We start from the raw sequence: 10882 nt of genomic DNA, 5'->3' as shown, positions 1-10882 counted from the left end.
TGCTCCCAAGAGGGGTAATGGAGAACCAAAATTTAATTCAACTTGTTATAAATACCAACATTTCCCAGACTTCTGTCTAACTCAGAATTTAGATAGAGATATGGGAATGGCACGGCTTCCTAAGCTATGAGAGTGCAATCCTCAAGGCTCGAGAATCCGTGATTGATCGAAGAATACTTGAAAAAGCACGATACTCCAAGAACTAAGACAACGTAATCTAACGTGGGAAGGGTCGAAAATAACAGCAGCAAACCGAGTAAGTTGGAGATGCTTTGTGGAAAAAATATGCTCTCAAGGATACCAACGATACTCCAACAACTAAGACAATGCAATCTTACGTGGAAAGGCGCGAAAACCAGAGCAGAAAACCGAGTAAGATGGAAATACGTTGTGGAGGCCAAAATCACCTGGAAACCTAAAATACTCCAATAACTAAGACAATGCAATCTTAAGTGAGATGATGCGAAAACAACAGCAGGAAACCCAGTAAAATGGAGATGGTTTGTGGAAGCCATATGCTCCCAAGAGAGATAATGGAAAAACAAAATTTAACTCAACTTGTTATAAATATCAACATTTCCCAGACTTCTGTATAACTCAGAATTTATCTCTGATTTAGATAGAGATCTGGGAATGGCACGGCTTCCTAAGCTATGAGAGTGCCATCCTCAAGCTCGAGAATCCGTGATTGCTCCAAGAACACTTGAAAAAGCACGAAGGAAGGTTCGAAAATAACCGCATCAAATAAGATGGAGATGTTTTGTGAAACAAAATTAAACTCAACTAGTTACAACTACTAACATTTCCAAGACCTCCATCAAATACAGAATTAGTCTCTGAATTACATATAGGTCTGGGAATGGCGCTAGCCTCGAATCCTCAAGGTTCAAGAAGCCGTGGTCGACCCAAGAACACCTAGATACTCCAAGAACTGAGACAATGCAATCTTATGTGAGAAGGCGCGAAAACAACAACAGCAAACCGAGTAAGAAGGTGATGTTTTGTGGAAGAGGGGTAATTAAGAAAACTAAATTTAACTCAACTAGTTATAAATACGAACATTTCCCAGACCTCTATTTAACTCAGAATTTGTCTCTTCAAATACCAAAACTTAGTTTCTATTCTATTAATTTCTTGTTATAGATTTATTGTATTTGTTAATTAAAATATGTTTGCCAACAAATTCCCATGAACGTTAAATATTTCTTCTTTGGGAGTGAGTGAGCTGGAATGAAAAAAAGTGTCCACTGATTAGGAAAAAGTGTTTTTGTTGTTAATCATTAAAGCAGAGTGTTCCATGATGTGCTGGTATTCCTCTGAAATTCAACAAAAGTGTAAATGTTTGTGTTTTCTAACGGTGGTTTTTAGGTTCCTCTCATCATTATCACAGCTACAAATGCGTTTCGTATATAATTTTTGGTACAATGTTTAGATATTTCTGTTATTTTTTTGTTGTTCATCTAACCATATTGCCAAATAACCTCTAGAACATTTTCTCATAGCATTCTAACAATTTGGTTTCTTCATTTCTCGTCATGTATGTATAAATGTATGTGGTATGTATGAATATGCTGCGTAGACATTCATGTCGTTTGGTTGCGCCACCATTGTAACCAAAAAAAAAACAAAAAACCTAACATGAAACAGGTGTGGCTCGTATTGTAGTAAATGGCCAAAAAAACGACCAATATCATCAGCTCAATATAGTAGAAGAAGGATGCTTGTTGTATGGCATTAAACATAGAAATAGAAAAATTGTGAAAAAAAAATCCAATCCAAACGAAAAAATACTGTTCACCAGCAAAGAATGAACAACATAAAGTTTAATCTTCTCAAAAATACATTTGAAAGAAAAGTTATGCCTCGTTAGTTTTGTTGTTGGTGTTCAAATGTTTCTTTAGTTTTAAGGTCAATTTTGTTAAGTAGTTTTTTCGTTGCTGTTCAAACGCATTATCGTATGGCATCTCGTTTTATATCACATCACATCTATTTTGTTGCCAACATTTCATATTGTCATATATTGCGATTCTCTACTTTTTTCCAACTCATTCCTTGTTATTTTTTTTTATTCGTTTGCTAGAGTTTAGAAATTAAAGCCTGAAGTTTGAAATATACTCCATAGCGTTTGTCTTTTTTTTGTATTATTTTTTCTTTTCGTTAAACAAAACTCTACACTTTGAACTTTGTTTAACAGTTATAGTCATATTTTTTGTTTTATGTGGAAACTCTATTGAAAAGTATTATTTTTTGGGAAAATTTTGTTGTTTTGTGATTAAAAAAAAAAAAATAATAATTGACAGATTTTCATATTACTTGTGGATGACCACAAAGCAGGGTGGAGGTTTGTTTAATAATAGACAAGAGTCCTGTAGTAAGTTTAAGTTTAAATTGAATTTGAACTTAATTTGCAATAACATAAAGCTTTAATGGCTGGTCTGTAGGGAGTCTTAGTTAAGCTAAAATCTCAAATCTTTACAAAGTCAGTCGTAGGACTTTAAGTAGTCTAAGTAAAAACTTTATTTGCAGGTCTTTAAAAAGTCTAAGTAAAGCTTTAATCGTAGGCCTTTAAGTAATCTAAGAAAAGCTTCAATTGTAGGTCTTTAAGTAGTCTATTTAAGTAGTCTAAATAAAGCTTAGTTGTAGGTCTTTAAAAAGTCTAAGTAAAGCTTTCGTCGTAGGTCTTAAAGTAGTCTAAGTAAAGTTTTAATCGTAGGTTTTTAAAAAATCTAAGTAAAGCATTAATCGTAGGTCTTTAATCAGTGTAAGTAAAGTCTAAGTTGAGCATCAATCGTAGGTCTATATAAAATCTAATTCGATGTTCAGTAGTATTTGTGTTTGTAGTATAATTTGAGTTCCAATCGTTGGACTATTTCTTTTCTAATTTGATCTCCAATCGTAGGCCAATATATAGTATAATCTGAGCTCTGTCTTTCGTGACGACGTGATCTCAATCTATACTGATGGGTCAAAGGCAGAAACGGGCACGTTCTCGGAAATTTTCTCCCATGAACTGGACCTTTTGATATATCTTCGATTAGCAGACACCTACACGGTTTTCGAGGCAGATATCTGTGCGCTAGAAGAATCCGTTAACTGAATCTCAAAAATTAACTATACATATCAATTTGGACAGCCTTGCATCAATTAAGGCTCTTAAGTTCAACGTAATTAGGTCGAAATATCTTCTCAATTGTATTCATTCACTGTCACAACTAAGACAACATGACGACGAGTTAATATGTGTTCCAGGTCATGAGGACATCCGTGAAAATGAAGTATCTGATGAATCCGCAATCAACGGGTCATTCCTGGTCGTAACTCTGGCGCAAATTGATATTCGCACTCCCTTGGTGACCGTATTGATATATGAACGGGCCTTGAGAAAGACTGAGGTGGTCAAATCTCATCACTTTTAGTATATCCAAAATGCTCTGGCCCACTCTGACAATGAATAGAACCAGGAATCTTCTATCCCTTGGTAGGAATTCAATTAGACTTCTTACGGGTATAATTACTGTGCACTGTATGATTGGACACATGTCGGAACGTATGGGTTACAAATAGGGTTTTTATCCCGGGAATTCCCGGTACAAATTTCACGGGAATTTTGCCAATTTTTCAATACCCGATTCTTATTACTGATTGGTCGTTTTTGTTCAGAAGAAATAGATAAACAAGTTCGTTATTTTTGTTCAGTTATTCACTTCTATTCTGTGGTGCTTGTCTGAACTAAGTGAATGAACAATTGCTCGCTTAATGTTTTTGCAGTGAACAAAACGAACAGGTCAGTTGCTTTTGGAAAAAGAATTTGGCATATTATAACATGATTTTAATAATAAAGAAAAGAAGAAGGAATTATATAAAATTCAAACAACATAAATCCCACTGAAACGCGTTTTAAATATACGATTCAAACATCTACAGTAATATCAGACGACCAAAAAGAATAAAGTGAATAAAAAGTACAAAATGATTGAACAACATCTCATTGTTCATTTTACTGTATTGTTCAATTGAACTTGTTCGTTCATGAACAACCCAACTCTAGTTTTTCGTATGAAAATTTAAAAAGAGAATTCATTATTTATAGAATTTATTTCTTATTTGATCATTCTAATTTCTACAAATTTCTTTTTCATAACCGTAACAAAATAGCTTTAAAAATGTATTAAATGATTAAATTTTTCTTCAATTCAAATCTATTACAAAAAGGCTTAAGTCAATTTTTTCAATTAATTTTGTATATGATAAAAACAAAACTGAATCAAGAAAAAATGTTAACTCAATTTGAATTAACAAAAACTAATCATTCAAAGTTTGAATAAATTCTGTTATTAATTAACTTCAAAATTAATTTAATTTAAACAAAGGCTTTTGAATGAATCTAAAAAAATAAATATTTTGGAATGGATTTATGGAATGAAAGGCTGACATTTTTTAATTACGGATTAAGATTTTAGTGAATTAAGCTCAAATTGTATTAACTAATTCAAAGCTCTGATATATAATAATTATAACACTAAGTTTTTATACGAAATTTGGCTATACTATTCCTAATTTACAGTATCATTATATTTATCGGGAATAGCCGGGTACCCGAGAATGTAAAAAAAAATTTCCCGATTCCCGGGAATCAAAAAAGGTCGGGAAATTAAAAACCCTAGTTACAAACGATAAGGCTATTGTAGAAGTTTTTTTGATGATTAGGAATCGATACAACACCTTCTAGTTGAATGATCGGCCTTACAAGTGCGTAGACTATTACATCTTGGTGGAGCTCTTATTCATGATCTGGACTGCTTCAGAGATGTGTCATTAGTAATCCCAATCAAATTTATTAGATGTAGTGATTGCTTATCACAGGGACCACAAAGTCATCAGAATTAGTGAAGGAAACCCTTCTCTTTTCATGCATGATTTTCAGCATACGAGGAAAAGGTTTTTCTAAGGGTTTCACCGAGTGAACTCGCTAAATTGAGAGCAACCCGTGAAACCTAACCTAAGCATCAATGTTAGGCATGTATAAATTCTAATTCGCTCCTCAATTGTAGTCCAATTCGAGCTACACTTGTAGGTCTGTGTGTAGTCTACTTTGAGCATCAAGTGCAGGCCTTTATAAAGTCTAGTTTGTGCTCGATTGTGGTCATATTTGAACTTTAATCGTAGGTCTATTTGTAATATAATTTGTGCGTCAATCGTAAAACTGTATAAAGTCCAGCTTGAGCTTCAGTATACTGTATATAAACACATTGGAGCTTAAATGAAAGGTGTATATAAACCCTAAGTCGAGATTTAATCGCAGCTCAATTTGTTATCTACTTTAAGCCTAAATCATACCTCTTTTTGTAGCTTAATTTGAGCTTGAATCGTAGGCCTGCATGTAGGCTTATTTCAGCAACAATCATAGGTCTGAATAAAGTAAAATTTAAGCAATATTTAGCCTGATTATAGTTTCAATCGATTTGGACATTAATCCTGGTTTTACTTGAAGTAAAATTTGAGCTGTAAATGGTGTAATTTGAGCTAAAGTTATAGGTCGGCTTGTAGGATTATTTCATCACTCAAGCATCAGCCACAATCATAAGTCTGTTTGCGGTTTAATTTGAGTCTCAATCATAGATCTGTTTCTAGTCTAATTTTAGCTTCAATGGAAGATCTGCATATAGTCTGATAGCTTCAATCTTTGGTCTGTAGATAGTCTAATTAGAGCTTCATTTATTGTTCGAATATTTGCATTAAAATGTTTATTACTTCCCCAAAAACTTTTACAACAATTCTTAAGTAGCCCAAATATTTAGTTTTTCCTTTTTCCCCATCAAATTTCCCACATCTTTAAGCATTCTTTATACAATTAGCTAAAGAAATTTCAAACTTGATTAACATTTTTTTTTGCTTTTTAACACCTTTTTCTGTAAACTTTATTATATCTATTAAAGCGTATTTAAATGACTCATTTCATTTATTGTATTGAAGTTTTGAAAATTAAGCAAGCTTACACAAATCAATTTCTCACCTTAATTAAGCTGTATTTGTAACATAAAACCTAAAGTAAGAAAAAAGAAATGCTTTAAACAAAATTGTTTCTTTATATTAAATGGCTGTGAAAAATCAAATTGTTGAAATTTATGACCTGCTCAAATTGAACTCTTTACACAGTTTTTGAATTTAACACGTTTTTGAATTTTACACATTTTTGTACCCTATTGAAGGCATGTTGGAACTAAGTTTTTTGCGCGAATTTTGTTTTATACAAAATATTTTTACCACAAAATCTTATAACCGATTATCATCCAGTTCTATTTTCGTAAAATATTCTAGTCTATTTCCCTATAACTGGCCTTTAGGTTTCTGTATTGTGCTCTATTTTTTAAGTAGCAATATTTATTCATTGTAGTGCTCTTAGTTGGTCTTCTATACCCCCCCATTTCAATTACCTTATTTATTCATACCTCTTTAATTTCAAATAATTTCTTACGTACACTTCTTTCTTTGCGGTGTAAATCATTAATACCTTTATTAAGCTTTTAACATAATGTTATGAATTTAATGCTCCAAACATTATGCATAAATTCACGAAATTCCTCAAAAAAGAAAAAAATAACAAAACTAAACCACAAAACAAACACCCAGTAATATAATACAATTTAAAGCTGTGACGGTAGTACTCACAAAAAAATCTTCCCAAACATCAAATATAAATCAAAGCATTGTTTTGGTCAAATTTTATGTACTCCAAGCAAAGGAGGTTAACAAACCTATAAAGCAGACTATCTGTAGCTCCATACACCAAAACAGTGTGTTTTATTCTTTCAACAAAAATCCCATGTACTATATTTGACGGTATTTATGGTCCATTTGTTATAATATTTAGTGTTTGAAAATCATAACATCCCATAAAAGCAGTCAGTGTTAATCATCTAAACAAACAATAATAACAATCGTTAAAAAAAACGTTACAATTACTTGATTTTGTTTCCCATTTCTAAGGCGGATTTTGTGTTTTTTTTTTTTGGCTATGAAAGAGATAATTTGTCTTTATGACTAGAGATAGAAGACAGGGATTCACAATATTTTATAAGTTGAATTTTAAGAGAATTCAAGTTAGGTTAAAATTAGAATATGAAGAGAACTTTGATTGAGGCTAAAATTGGAACTTATAGAGATCTAAGACTGAGCCCAAAAGTGAACTATGAATAGACCTTCGATTGGAGATAAATAGGACTATCTAGAGATCTACGAATGAGGCTTAATTTGGAATATATAGAGATCTATTACTGGGGCCAAAAGTGAACTATGAATAGACCTTCGATTGGATATAAATTTGACTACATTCAATGCTAAAATTACACTATGAAGAGATCTACGATTGAGGATAAATTTTGAATATATAGAGATTAATGACTGAGGCCGAAAGTGAACTATGAAGAGACCTTCGATTGGATATAAATTGGACTATATCGAGATCTATGACTGAGGCTAAATTTTGAGAACATAGAGTTCTGAGTTTATTGCTAAAATTACACTCTGAATAGACCTTCGATTGAGGACTTTTAAGAGAACTACTATTGAGTCTAAAATTGGTCTATATAGTAACCTACACTTGTGTCCAAAAATGGACTATAAAGAGATCTTCGATTAAGGCTTAAATTGGACTATTCAGACTCCCACGATTAAGGCATAAAATAGACTATGTAGAGAGATACAATTGAGTCCAAAAATGGACTATAAAGAGACCTTCGATTAAGGCTTAAATTGGACTATCCAGACTCCCACGATTAAGGCATAAAATAGACTATGTAGAGAGATACAATTGAGTCCAAAAATGGACTATGAAGAGACCTTCGATTAAGGCTTAAATTGGACTATCCAGACTCCCATGATTAAGGCATAAAATAGACTATGTAGAGAGATACATTTGAGGCTAAAAATGAACTATGAAGAGACCTTCGATTAAGTCTTAAATTGGACTCTCCAGACTTCCATGATTAAGACATAAAATAGACTATGTAGGGAGACACAATTGAGTCCAAAAATGGAATATGAAGAGACCTTCGGTTAAGGCTTAAATTGAACTACCCAGACTCCCATGATTAAGACATAAAATAGACTATGTAGAGAGATATAATTCAGGCTAAAAATGGACTATGAAGAGACCTTTGATTAAGGATTAAATTGAACTATCCAGACTCCCATGATTAAGATATAAAGTAGACTATGTAGAGAGATACAATTGAGGCTAAAAATGGACTATGAAGAGACCTTCGATTAAGGCTTAAATTAAACTATCCAGACTCCCACGATTAAGGCATAAAGTAGACTATGTAAAGAGATACAATTGAGTCCAAAAATGGACTATGAAGAGATCTTCGATTAAGGCTTAAATTAAACTATCCAGACTCCCACGATTAAGACATAAAATAGACTATGTGGAGAGCTACAAGTGAGGCAAAAATTGGACTATATAGAGACCTACGATTGAAGTTAAAACTGAACTATGTAGATACCTATGATTGCGGCTTAACTTTGACTATTTAAGGAACAACAATTTAGGCAAAGATTAGAATATTTGGAGAGCTATGATTGGAGCTAAATTTGGAATATTTGGATAGCTAAGATTTGAGCTGAGGTTAGACTATTTGGAAACCTACGATAGACGAACAAATTTGACTATGTAGGGACTTACGATTGAAGCTAAAATTAGACTATTTGAAGACCAACGATTGATGCTGAAAATAGTCTATGTAGACATCTACGATTGACGTTAGAATTGGAATATTTTTGAAGTCAGGATAGAAGCTAAATCTAAGCTATATATAGACCTACTGCTTAGACTGAAATCAGACTCTGTATAAATCTACTATTGAGTCATAAACAGGACGTTTTAATGACCTACGCTTCAGGTTAAAATGAGATTTGATTGACGCTAAATTTTCATTATTTGGGAACTGAAGATTGAAGTTAAAATTTGACCTTAGGTTGAACATAAAATTGGACTATATGAGAAACAAAGATTAAATATGAAATCTAATAATTGAAACATTCAGTTGATGTTAAGATTGGCTTCTATAGAGACCTTCGATTGAAGATAAAATTGGACATTGTGGAGAGCTTCAATTGAACTATGTATTGGGTGTATGACTTAAAAATGCGGGATTTACAATGGATGGCGTATCTTTTCCATAGGTTTCAACAGTTTTGTGTATCTCAGTATTGGTGATTTTGAAGACGGAAGACAAAAAAAGTTTCAAGACCAAGAATTGGAGACATTACTCCATGAAGATTGTTGTCAAACTCAACAGGAGCTTGCAAAATTATTGGGAGCTACTCCATTAGCATTTTCAAAATGTTTGCGACGAGCAGGATTCATCCAATAGAAGGAAAATTTGGTACCACACGAACTAAATCCGACAATTTTGCATGTCCGAAACTATGCTCGAACGCTATGAAAACTGGATCTCATACCATAACCTGAAGCGTTAGAGAGCTTATGTGAAGGCCGTTCAACCAGCCGAATCGATACCAAAGCCAAATATCAAGGCGCAAAGGCATTTCTCTGTATTTGGTGGGAGCAAAAGGGTCCTATCTATTATAAGCTGATGAAATCTAATAGAGAATCTGTACGAAATGCAAATGTTTCGATTGAAGCCAGCATTGGCCTTAAAACTCACGGAAAACTGCGGCCATACATGAAACCGTAATTTCCATTATGCCAACGCTCGGCTACATGTTTCAATACCTGTTAAAAAGTATTTAGAATGAAGTGGCTGGGAAGTTTTGCCTCACCCGCTTTATAGTCCAGACCGTACCCCGTCCGACTACTATTTGTTTCGAACGATGCAGACAGCTCTCTTTGGGATACGCTTCACTTTGGAACAGTTCAATATTGGCTTGATTCGCTCTTGGCCTCAAAAAATTAGCAGTTTTTTTGGCTCAGAATCCATATGTTGTCAGAGAGATGGGAAAAGTCCATAGCTAAAAATGGTCAATACTTGGAATAAATTTATATTGTACAAGTGTTTCAAAATTAAAGTTAAAAATTTTAAAAAATTCCGCATTTTTAATTCGTACACCTACGATTGAAGCTTAGCAGGAACGCCGTAGAGGCTTAAGACTAACACCTGTGAAGACAGACCTTCAATTAAATCTTAACTGCGACTGTATAAACCTATGATTGAAGCTTAATTGGGACCTACGAATAAAGCTTAACTTGAACTGTATAAAGACCTACGATTAAATCTTAATTGGCTTATAACTAGTGTCTTTATAAAGTTAATCGATTGAATATTTGAGAACCTCTGGCTTCACACCCAATACCCCATCTCAGTGATGGTCATCTCTAATCATCGTTTAATGTGTTTGATGTGATGTCACTGAACAATTGGTTCCCACAATTATTTGCTTTGTATGCTCTCAATTTGTTGTTGCTATTAAAGTTAATTTTATTATTTGTTTTTGATTTTTTTTTTCTTTGTAAAGAAATCTTGGAAATCTTATTTAAATAAGCTTTAGTTATTAGTACTTATATGGAAATTAACTATTTGTTACAAACTGTTTTTATTTTATTCTTCTCATAGATATTATTTCAAACTAAATCTTTCAATAGCTTAGCATTGTTGCTTGTTTTTTTTCTGAACAAGTAAATTGACAATAAAAAGTATTAGATTCAAAATTAAATAAAAATTTGGTAGTAAAAGCAAAAGACCTATTAAATGTATTATAGTTTAGTTTATTTTTTTGTAGTAGTTTTGTTAGTTTATTGTCAAGGTTTCTTTTTATTTGTTAGTTTTATATTTTCTTATTTAATTTTTATTATTTTAATCTCAGCTACTGTTCAATATTGTGTGTGTAGGCATTTATTGTATTTATTTAAAAAATTTTATAG

This window comes from Calliphora vicina, chromosome 3 (genome assembly GCF_958450345.1).
Source record: "Calliphora vicina chromosome 3, idCalVici1.1, whole genome shotgun sequence".
NCBI classification, from domain to species: Eukaryota; Metazoa; Arthropoda; class Insecta; order Diptera; family Calliphoridae; genus Calliphora; species Calliphora vicina.
The sequence above is the reverse complement of the archived record's forward strand: the minus strand, read 5'-3'. Positions refer to the sequence as shown.